At 42.2% G+C, this 10,568-nt stretch overlaps 1 long non-coding RNA gene across 1 annotated transcript; it reads right to left on the bottom strand.

The window, feature by feature from the left end:
- Window positions 1-9,316: 9,316 nt before the first annotated feature.
- LOC143367111 (uncharacterized) lies at window positions 9,317-10,125 on the bottom strand. The gene is made up of 3 exons (XR_013084974.1): window positions 9,809-10,125; window positions 9,566-9,634; window positions 9,317-9,486 (listed from the first exon to the last, which is right to left on the bottom strand). It is a non-coding gene; the product is annotated as an uncharacterized LOC143367111 (long non-coding RNA).
- Between the last annotated feature and the right edge of the window lie 443 nt (window positions 10,126-10,568).

The raw sequence follows: 10,568 nt of genomic DNA on the forward strand, positions 1-10,568 counted from the left end.
GCAACACTGCTCCCCCCTCCAGAAGAGCGGACGTCCCGACCGCAGTAGATCCTCTTCAGAATCTTCGTACCCCTGTCCGAAGAAGTGGTCGTGCAGCTCCGTGGCTTCTTCAGACATCCACCTCGGCATTTGCCTTCTCGCTCAGGGGAAAACCACGGAAAAACCCTGAGCAAGGCGTGGGTACATCGGGACGGCTGACGAAATCTTCAAGTCACGCGGTCCTCCTTGGTTAAGCGTTCCAGCTTCTTGTCCCACGTCGTCCCTGGAACTCTGCTCCAACCATGATTCCCCTGCGTCGCATTCCCTCAGAAGGAATCTCCAAAGACGAAGCATCCTGGTCGAGCGTCCTCTGGAACTCCAGCGATGCTCTCGTCTTCCAGAGCGATGCTCTCGTCTTTCTTCGTGCATCCCGCGACGAGATCCGCAGCGTTGACGAACTGCAACCTCTAGTCCATCGTCACCTCTTCTGGTGCTCCTTGTCCCGCGGCGTCACTGGAAACCTGCGGTTCCTGGTTCCTCGACGAAACCCGCAGCTCTTCCTGGCGCGTTCCTCCTACGTGCCGTCTCCGGAACTCCAACGACGCTGCTTTCTCTCCAGCGGCGAGACGTTCCGGCCTCCATGAGCTTCCTCCTGAACTCCTTGCAAAAGAAACAGGGAAACATTATATTTCGCTCCCACTTGCGACAATCCGTTGGAGCCAAAGGAACCGGGAAGACAGACAGGCGAGACGGAACCGAAAGCAGAGGATCACACCTAAACAATGAACATGCTATCGGTCCGTTCCCCGATCAATCTGCCCAGCGTCCCCAGCTCAACCGCATTTTCTTCTTTCTTCCGGTTCTCTTCTCCTTCTCTCAATCCAGGGCTTCAAGATGGCCCCATTCCTCTTCGTGGCCTCTGGTGCTGCTCCAGGGGACCGTCCTGTGCGTCCGGTTAGCGCTCCCGTCTCCGCGACATCCCCTCCAGCCGGTCCAAGCACCGCTTGTCCGCCTGGTGATTGGGGATGCCATTTCCCGTCTGCTGTCCACCCTTCTCCTTCTTTTTCCTGGGTACCTCACGAGATCCTCCATCCCGGCCGCCCCGGGGGCTCGTAGGGTCTCCTCCAGGGGGCTAGCGGGGCGCTTTCACGTATGTTCGCGCCCCCGCTGCGGACCGCCACGCTATTGTGGCACATTCGGGGAATTCGGGAGTGCGTATCCCGGCCGCGGTGGCAGTCCCCCGACACCTTGTCCCTCGTCGTGGGGTATCGAGAACCTGTAACAACTCAAGAAAAGGGGGGGGCTGGGCTACGAAGGTAGCCTCCGGAACCCAGTCCACTGATTAGCTTAAACACTAATCTTCCGACTCTTCGTAAAGATCTTCTACCAGTCCTCGAGCAAGAGACTTCCTTAATCTTCGGTCGACGAACGGCTGATCTCGACTAAACGACTCCACTCCTCGGAGCTCTCTGTCGGGGGTTTGGCGTTCCTGCGACGGTATTCGACCTCGAACTCCCTCCGTCGCGACTACGCACTCGGCCTTTCTGCGACGACGTTCACCCTCCAACTCCCTTCGTCGCAGCTTAGCAACTCCGCGCACTCCTGGCGCCTCCACGTTGCTTCGGTGGTATCCGCGCTCCTGGGGACGCTGCTCGCCAGCAACTCAACTGCATGGATCCCTGACTGCCACCCAGAGCCGTATACCCACCAATCCTTGGTGTGGTCCGTGCACTCCCGGACGTCCCTGCGTCCCTGTCGAAGTCGCACCTCCACCACCAACACTCCGACGCTCCCTCTATAGCGTCCTAACTCGGCCTCTTCTGATGACGATTCCCCGAACCCGACGAGCCCCTCGATTCTACTTGCAGCTCCAAGTCGAATCGGCATTGCTGAACGTTGTATCGGAATGACGTTCGTCGACTCACACCATCCTCACAGAAAACCGTTTTTTTTTTTTTTTACGGCAACCTATGTGGCCTCTTGTAACGACGTTCGGCGCTTCCCCAAACATCAGTTTTGTCGGACAACACAACAGGATGTCCTCGATGGTTAACAGCGATCAAAGCACATGAAGAGAACGGGACAAGTCATTAAAACATATTTGGGAGAACATATGGGACACGCCCGAGCAATCATCTGAGAGACATTATCCAGTGGCAAAAGGGATGACAATAAAGAAAACAGTGGGGAAACAATGGGAGAACATATGGGACACGCCCGAGCAATCATCTGAGAGACATTATCCAGTGGTAAAAGGGATGACAGTAAAGAAAACAGTGGGGAAAGGAAGAAGGGAGCAGAAGTTAACTCTTCCTACTTAAAAACCATGCTTGTACAAGAAAAGATAGCGATAACGAGACAAACCAAGTCGCGGCATCAATCTCGGACCTCAATTCCAAAGGCACCTCGTGACGACAAGCACGTAGTCCAGTGTGCCCTAGCGACCGTTTCCGGCTCGGGACCTCGGAAACAGATTCACATCCATTGAGCACCTCACAGCTCAAACGTAGAATGCAAATTCCCTGCTCCGCTCTTCCCGTCCCTCTCTCGCCGCAAAAACGCCGCCGACACCACTCCTAAACGTCCTGCCGCACGTCCGCACCTCGCCAGGAAAAGTTGACAGATCTCTGCTTGCGCTCACATCTCACGCTGTCCTTTCAGAAAACCACTTTTCATGATAACCTCTGAAAGACGTCAAAACGTCAACGTTTTCTCGTCATCGAGAGCCAACTTCAGGACGCGCGCTCCCATCTGTCACACGCTCTTTTGTTTAATTGGGTAACTGTCCCTCGCAGTTCTCTACATCACCCAACGAGAATAATAAACCAAAATTCGGCCTCCTGCCGTTTTCTACGTTACCCAACAGGAACGATACAACCAAAATTCGGATTCCTTTTCATGGGTCGGCTTCCCGAGTTTCCAGAGCCGACCCAGCAATGTCCTCCTTTTTCGGCAGCATCCTCGTCGAAGCCTCGAACCTGCTCCGATGTCGGCGGTCCTCGACCGCCGTCGCCGCTCCCGCTGCTCCTGTGTTCGTCCCCCGATGTCGGCGGGCCTCGACCGCCGTCGCCGCTGTCCCTCGTTGTTCAGCTGCAGGCTGAAACGCACGCAACGGCTCCTTGCGTATCGCACGCAACAGCTCCTTGCGAATCTTCGGGATCCGTGGCCACGGATCCCACTTCTGACACCAGTGTTGCGCCGGGGCGTTTTCACCGCAGGCCACCCCGACGCAAAGGAGTAGAATAACAGACACGGACGCACACACGACTGAACTATATTGTTACATCGACCAATAGTTTACAAAGGTGCGACCCGTACGTCCGAACGCAATGGCGTTCGGTACAAGATCTCCTTCTCGTCGGCCTCTCCGATCGTCCTCTTGAAGGGGGCCGACCTTCTTCTATCTTCAGCTGCGAGCACCAGCAGGCTATGCACGGGCCTATACCCGGTGCTCGCAACAATATATATAAATCAATTTTGTATCATAATAACAGCAAACCCAATGGCCACCTGTGCTATCAGACCAATTTTCGGTCGCTTGGCTGTATAAAATTTGTATATGTTCTTTTGATTCGTCTACTGGGATTATTGCATCTGGATATTGTAGTAAAAGCGGATCTATGGGTTCATAACCATGAAATTGTCGCAGAATATTGTTAAAATGGCTTATATGCGTGTCTTCTAACCACTCCACAGTGCACAGTGGTCCAAGAGTACCTAAAACGTGACCGAAAACAAGGTAGAAAATTTCCGTAAGGAAAATTTATCACCATTTTCAGGAATAGTTCCATTGGCATTGGTTTTATGTTGACAAGTGTATTAAAATGAGTGATATGTCTATTCATTATAATATCAATGTTTTTCATTAATTTATGTTTAATTTATGGAATTTTATTGTTATATATTTATTTGTAAATATACAGGGTGTCCCACTAAGGAGTGGACAGCGCGATATCTCTTAAAGTATTGTCGATAAAAATATAAAAAAAATAGGGAATTGCATGGTTCGAGGGGGCCCATTTATTAGCGCGAACGAATTTTGTTTCCGATTATTATTTTAAAAGATACGATGGTCAAGTTCGGTTTTTCAAATGGAACTATTTTTTTTTTGAAGACCTGAGTTGATAGTGCGTTCCAAGACAAATTCAATAAGCTTTAATGTATACACTTTATTTCCACTGGTTTTTAAGATATTGCGCTTGCAAATTTACTGATTTTGGAAACCCCTCTGGAATGGCAAAAACCGGGGGCGGTCTTACTGGCGCCACGGGTGGCACTGCCTGTTGAAATGGATACTTACCTGCCGAAGGTCTACGCCAGAAATGGCAGGCCCAAAGGCTGGACAATTCTTTTCCGTCAGAAATGCTACTTAGGTAGGTATCGTTACTTTTATTTCGCACTTGCTTCTACGCTCGGATGGCCGGTTCTTTTGGGAGGGATGCAAGTTGGATTGGTTCTGATACAATCTGCTCCCTATGGTTGAAATTTAGTCTAGCAACTTTCACTCCTCCTAACCTAACCAATCCAACTTGCATCCCTCCCAAAAGAACCGGCCATCCGAGCGTAGAAGCAAGTGCGAAATAAAAGTAACGATGCGCTTCTCGATACCGCAGATGTACCTACCTAAGTAGCATTTCTGACGGAAAAGAATTGTCCAGCTTTTGGGCCTGCGAACCCTGTCGTAGACCTTTGGCAGGTAGGTATCAGTTTCAACAGGCAATGCCACCCGTAGCGCCAGTAAGACCGACCCCGGTCCTTCCTATTCCAGAGGGTTTTCTTCCAGTGAAAATCAGTAATTTTGCAAGCGCAATATCTTAAAAACCAGTGGAAATAAAGTGTATACATTAAAGCTTATTGAATTTGTCTTGGAACGCACTATCAACTCAGGTCTTCAAAAAAAATAGTTCCATTTGAAAAACCGAACTTGACCATCGTATCTTTTAAAATAATAATCGAAAACAAAATTCGTTCGCGCTAATAAATGGGCCCCCTCGAACCATGCAATTCCCTATTTTTTTATATTTTTATCGACAATACTTTAAGAGATATCGCGCTGTCCACTCCTTAGTGGGACACTCTGTATATCAATTAAGAATAACACAGACAAGTTAAGAAAGTTGAGAGGAAGTTGTAATATTTAATTCCTTATCGTTACACTATAATCATATTTCGCAGAATGTTTACCTTTCGATTCACCATTCTCCGAGATTCCACCTCTTATAGAGAAAAATAAAGCCTGAGTGTACTATGTGTAATGTATACTTTAATGGAAAACTGCTACTTTTTGCTACTTTTGTTGTTTCAATTAAATTAATGTTATTAACGAACGACCGTGCGCGTATAGGTGGACGCAAAATGCAGCAGGCTAAATGTACAATTATAGGTGTGTCTGCCTCGACCAAATATGTACATTTAATTATCTATTACTCTTTCATACATTGTTATTATCTGTTAATGACATTATTTTTTAAATTTTGTCTGTTTCTTAATCACGGAAATAAAATCGCATTCAACGGAAACGCCTGTGTATCCTTACTTCTCACTGCTTATACTTCAATACAATGTATCAGTTTTGTCAAGAAACTCGACCAGTCGAGTTGTCGAGTCTTTTAGTTGATCAGTTGCATCCAAGCAGATCAGTTTGAAAAACGAAAAGAAAAGTATCCTCGGAGTGTATAATAATTGTAGGTGCTTAAGTGATTTTTAAATAGATTTTTTCCATATTAAAGGATAATTTCATTATTATTGTAGAATTTCATACGTAGTACCAACTAAAGTATAGGCTTTATAGAATCAAGGCTAGACTAGGGTAAATTATTAAGTATATAATAATGGTTAAATTTACGAAACGACAAATTCTGGAATATGTTCCCCCAAAAGCAGATCTATCAGAAGCTATTAATTATATTCTGAAAGAATTGAATATTGTCTTGGAAGATGCTTGTCTACAGGATGTGCAGCGTTTGAGAGTTGCTCTTTTGACTTTATGAACGAAACGAAATAAGAAATTTCAAGAGGCACGTCGAATTAAAGAGAAATTCGAAAAAAGAAATTCTAGTTGGCTAGATTCCGAGTTTGTAATTCCCAATATTACAATTAGTGATGAAAATCAACAACCTTCTACTTCTTCTTCTTCGAGAGTAGGTCGACTGTCTTTATCATTCGAAAATAAATCGGATCGATCAAAGAGACGAGAGGCTGCAAACATAAGCAAAAGCCTTAATCACAACCCACAAATAATATTACAGGCATGTCGTTATGCAGCTAAATTATCTAAAGAAAAAGATTTGTGTGCTATTTTGTAAGAAATTTCTAAAAGTCCGGAACAACCAAGAAAAATTAAAAAATTGTTAGATACAAATATAGCTCCTATAACTAAGAAACCTGAAAAAGCTTTAGCATTTCTTTTGGACAACCGTATGTCAAAAAATGTGTCCACCAATATGTGTTTAGAAGTAAAAGCAGGTGGTGTGGATATTTGGCCATCTTATAGTAAAGTTCTTGAAGCCAAAGCCGAATGTCGACCACCAAAACAAGCAATTTCTATGAGGGAGACTGAAGTTTGCAAAATCATTGCAGGCATTATTGAACCACACTTCAGAAAGCTTGATCAAATTGCAACGAGAAGTAATACTTCAAGTTATGAAAAGTAAAAACAGTACAATAATTGAAACTGTATTACTGTATTCTTGGGGCTTCGATGGAAGTACAGGTCATTCGGAGTACAAACAACGATATGAATCCGACGAACGTGATCCAAACCTAAGCGATAGCAACTTATTTGCCACAACGCTTATTCCTCTTCGTCTATTAGGTACAGATAATAGTATTTTATGGAATAACAAGACTCCACAATCTGCTAGATTTTGTCGACCGATAAAACTCCAAACTATCAAAGAATCCAAAACTCTTATTCTCACTGAAAAAATAAATGTAGAGGAACAAATTAACCAGTTAGAAGCATTAGAAGTTGCATTAGATGATACTCATCGTATTCAAATTCATTTTTCAGTATTCTTAACCTTAATAGACGGAAAGGTATTAAATATTATAACAGGAACGAAATCCATGCAGAAATGTCTAATCTGCCACGCAACACCTCGAACCTTTAATGATTTGTCGAATAAAACGAATGGCACTTTTTTACCAAATAGCAACGCACTTGTGCACGGGATAAACCCATTATACGCATGGATAAGGATTTTCGAGTGCTGCCTTCATATTTCATATCGGATCCATCTTAAAGTCTGGCAAGTTAAGGGCGAGAAAAATAAAAGTGAACTACAAATAAGGAAACGGAAAGTGCAAAATATTTTGCGGGAAAAGCTGGGTCTCATAGCAGATAAGCCAAAACCAGGAGGCTCCGGCAATAGCAACGACGGCAATACAGCTCGAAGAGCTTTTGAAAATCCTGCAATTCTTGCTGAATATCTCGGCTTAAATTGTCAACTACTACAGAATTTTAAAACCATTTTAATTGCTTTATCTATGCATCTTCCAATAAATTCCAATGAATTTGACAGATTATGCTCACGTACAGCTGAACTATATGTTGCAAACTACTCATGGCTTCCTATGCCTGCAACATTACATAAAATTCTTATTCATGGGGCAGATATTATAAGTGCAAGCATCATACCTGTAGGAATGCTTGGCGAAGAAGCTAGTGAAGCTCGTAATAAGCACTACAAAAATTACAGAGAACATCATAGTAGAAAAATAAGTCATACAATAACATTGACAGACGTATTTTATAGATTAATGGATACATCAGATATTATAATATCCAGTCTCAATCTCAACTCACGTTTAAGAAAGAAGAAATTCCAATCTATTCCTCAAGAAGTAACCCATTTGTCAGCTGCTCCTGAAGTAAATGTGAGCAGCCATACTACTTCTCATGTCGATAATGATAGCGATAGCGATAACGATAATAATGACACGCACACAGATCTTCTACATACTTTTACGTATTTAGAAGAAGTGGAACTGGCAGAAGAACTGACTGAAACCGACTGACAGTCTAGCTGAGATAGTCATTAATAACAATGATACTCACTTTTATAGTAGCGAGAGAAAAGGGGACCCACTCTAATAAAGTGCCCGAAATTACCAGAAATGGTAATTATGGAGCCTAGAATGGCACTGCAACCTTCTCGTGATAGGCTCTAGACACTACAGATATTGTAGGTAAACTACAGACGTTCCTATTAGAAAATCCTATTTTTTAAATTTTATAGCAACTGTACTCAATATGCGATTTTGTATTTTAGGTTTTTAACGTCGGATTAGTCATCAGCGACCTCGAAACCCCCTAAATAATAAGTTTCCTAAATATCTGATGAAATCTTGAATTTTGGCCACTGTTTGGGTGCTCCTGGACCACTGTGCACTCCCCTATCTGAATGATATTTTCTTCTTTTTCTTATAATTCCCTTTTTCTCAATTTCATCGCTCGTGGAATTGCTGTAGAGTTATTTGTTCTCGAAATCAAATGCTTACAAGAACGTTTCAAATCAGTTACTATTTTATCATTCATAAATTTATTCTCATCAGCAAACAGTTTTTTGTTATCCTCAGTCATTATATTACCGTTGGATGGCTATCTAACATCTACCTTGATTTTTCGATTTCGAATATTTATGCATAACCTTTCGTAACATTTTTTCCGTGCAACTTGTAACGGCAAAACTTGTTGAGGAGTTTTAACATTAAGATCTTGCGGAAAATGTTCGAACTGTATTTCTTCCGCCAACAATTTCAAGAGGTGATTTCGCATAAGTGTTGTATTATAGTGAACATTTTGTAGTTTAATACCAAATGCTAATGAAACGGCAATTGCTATAGCCATGACTCCACAATCTCTTGTATTTTTTGTGGTTGAACCATCGGAAAAAGCACGGTTTTTTCCATAATTATAATATGAGGATACAATTTTTCTAAAAACAGTTTTTGCTCTTTATGTAATGGATCCGCAAAATTCTGTAGCGTATCGTATATGTAAATATTTGTCCCGTCATAGTAACTGCATGTCCAACAATGTTGTGGACGATGCAAAATTTGAATGTGATCTAAATCTTTCCTAATGGGTTTGATTTCTAAAAGGTTATGTCTAAGATAGGTAGGTCGAATTTCGTAATTAGCGACTTTGTACAATAAGTAAGAATAAACCGACATATGTGAATCCTCAAGCCGGCCATCGTTTGACTCACATCTTATAGCTATCTTATCCTCTTCGGTTAAATATTTCTGAGGAACATTAAAATTTAGATCCTGTGTTCTAGATATCAGATCTTTATTTTCTACATATACATACATTTTGGTATTTTTTTATGTATTAACTACCTTTAAACTTTATTAAAACTTTTTATATTCGAGACTTGGCGCACTGCAGCCTATCGAATGATGTTATAAGATAAGGCGCGTATGCAGCCTGTATAAAGTTTACTCGGAATAGCGCACAGCAGCTGACCGAGTGTACTTTCTTTAAATTGGAAATATTCCAACCTGTAAAAAACAAAAAATTTGTAATAAACACTATTATATATCATACGTATTATTATTCATAAATGTAAAGGTCACTTACCAAATATAATATTTGTAATTTTATTTCTCCTACTGAGAAGAATAGAATGTCCTTCCAGGGGACTTGATACTAAAAAGATACACATTTGAATAGAGAAACAGGTTAGTAAAAATCTGCGCAGACTATTATTTGACTGTAAATAAATCTGTATACATGTATAATGAAACAATAAGCCATTCATTGAAAATATGTTCGTTTCATTATGCATAGAGCTTAATTAAAATAATAATGAAGCACACTTACATGTAAGAAAATAATGAAGATTTTTCGAATGCCAGGACATGTGTCTCTGTCGATACGAAAAAGAATAGAGCTCCAGTCACCCGCTTCGTTTTGTGTTTCGAGCCCTCTAGGTACCAAACAAACCGATCACGTCCCGCCGCTATCGCGCGAGATCTTCTTTACCATCGTGACGTTTCAAAAATGTTAACAACTAGCAGTTTATTATGATTGAATGACAGCCAAGTGACATTTATAAATTATGCTTTCGAGGCGACACCTACTGGCGTCAAGTGGAGGAGGAAAACGTGACGTCATACCTCGTAATCCTAAAAGTATCATTTTTATAACTGTTGTAAGTGGGCAAATATTACTATACACGTGATATTAGAATAATCAGAAAAACTTTATTAAGTAATACACGTGCTTCTGCACTCAGTCAAGTCGTAACCAGAAGGGCGTTTCAGAGAGATAAAAAACATAACGTCATTAGATGGCGTCGTTGAAAACATAAATGCGCGCGTTATTCAACAATAACTATTAATTCAGAATAAATCTTATATCTTTTAGACAAATAGCTTGATACATTAAGTTAAACGACATATAGGTTCGAAAAAAAAATGATTCGCTTAATCATGTAAAAACACCGGGACTATGTCATAAAATAAGATAATAAGGCTAAAATAGCTCCGACGACCTGTCAATTTCGCTATCTTTCGTGTATAGAGACATGGTCGCTCAGTGTGCCTATGGGTAGAGGGGAAGGGGGAATTAGCTTCCATAC

This window comes from Andrena cerasifolii, chromosome 3 (assembly GCF_050908995.1).
Source record: "Andrena cerasifolii isolate SP2316 chromosome 3, iyAndCera1_principal, whole genome shotgun sequence".
Taxonomy (NCBI): domain Eukaryota; kingdom Metazoa; phylum Arthropoda; class Insecta; order Hymenoptera; family Andrenidae; genus Andrena; species Andrena cerasifolii.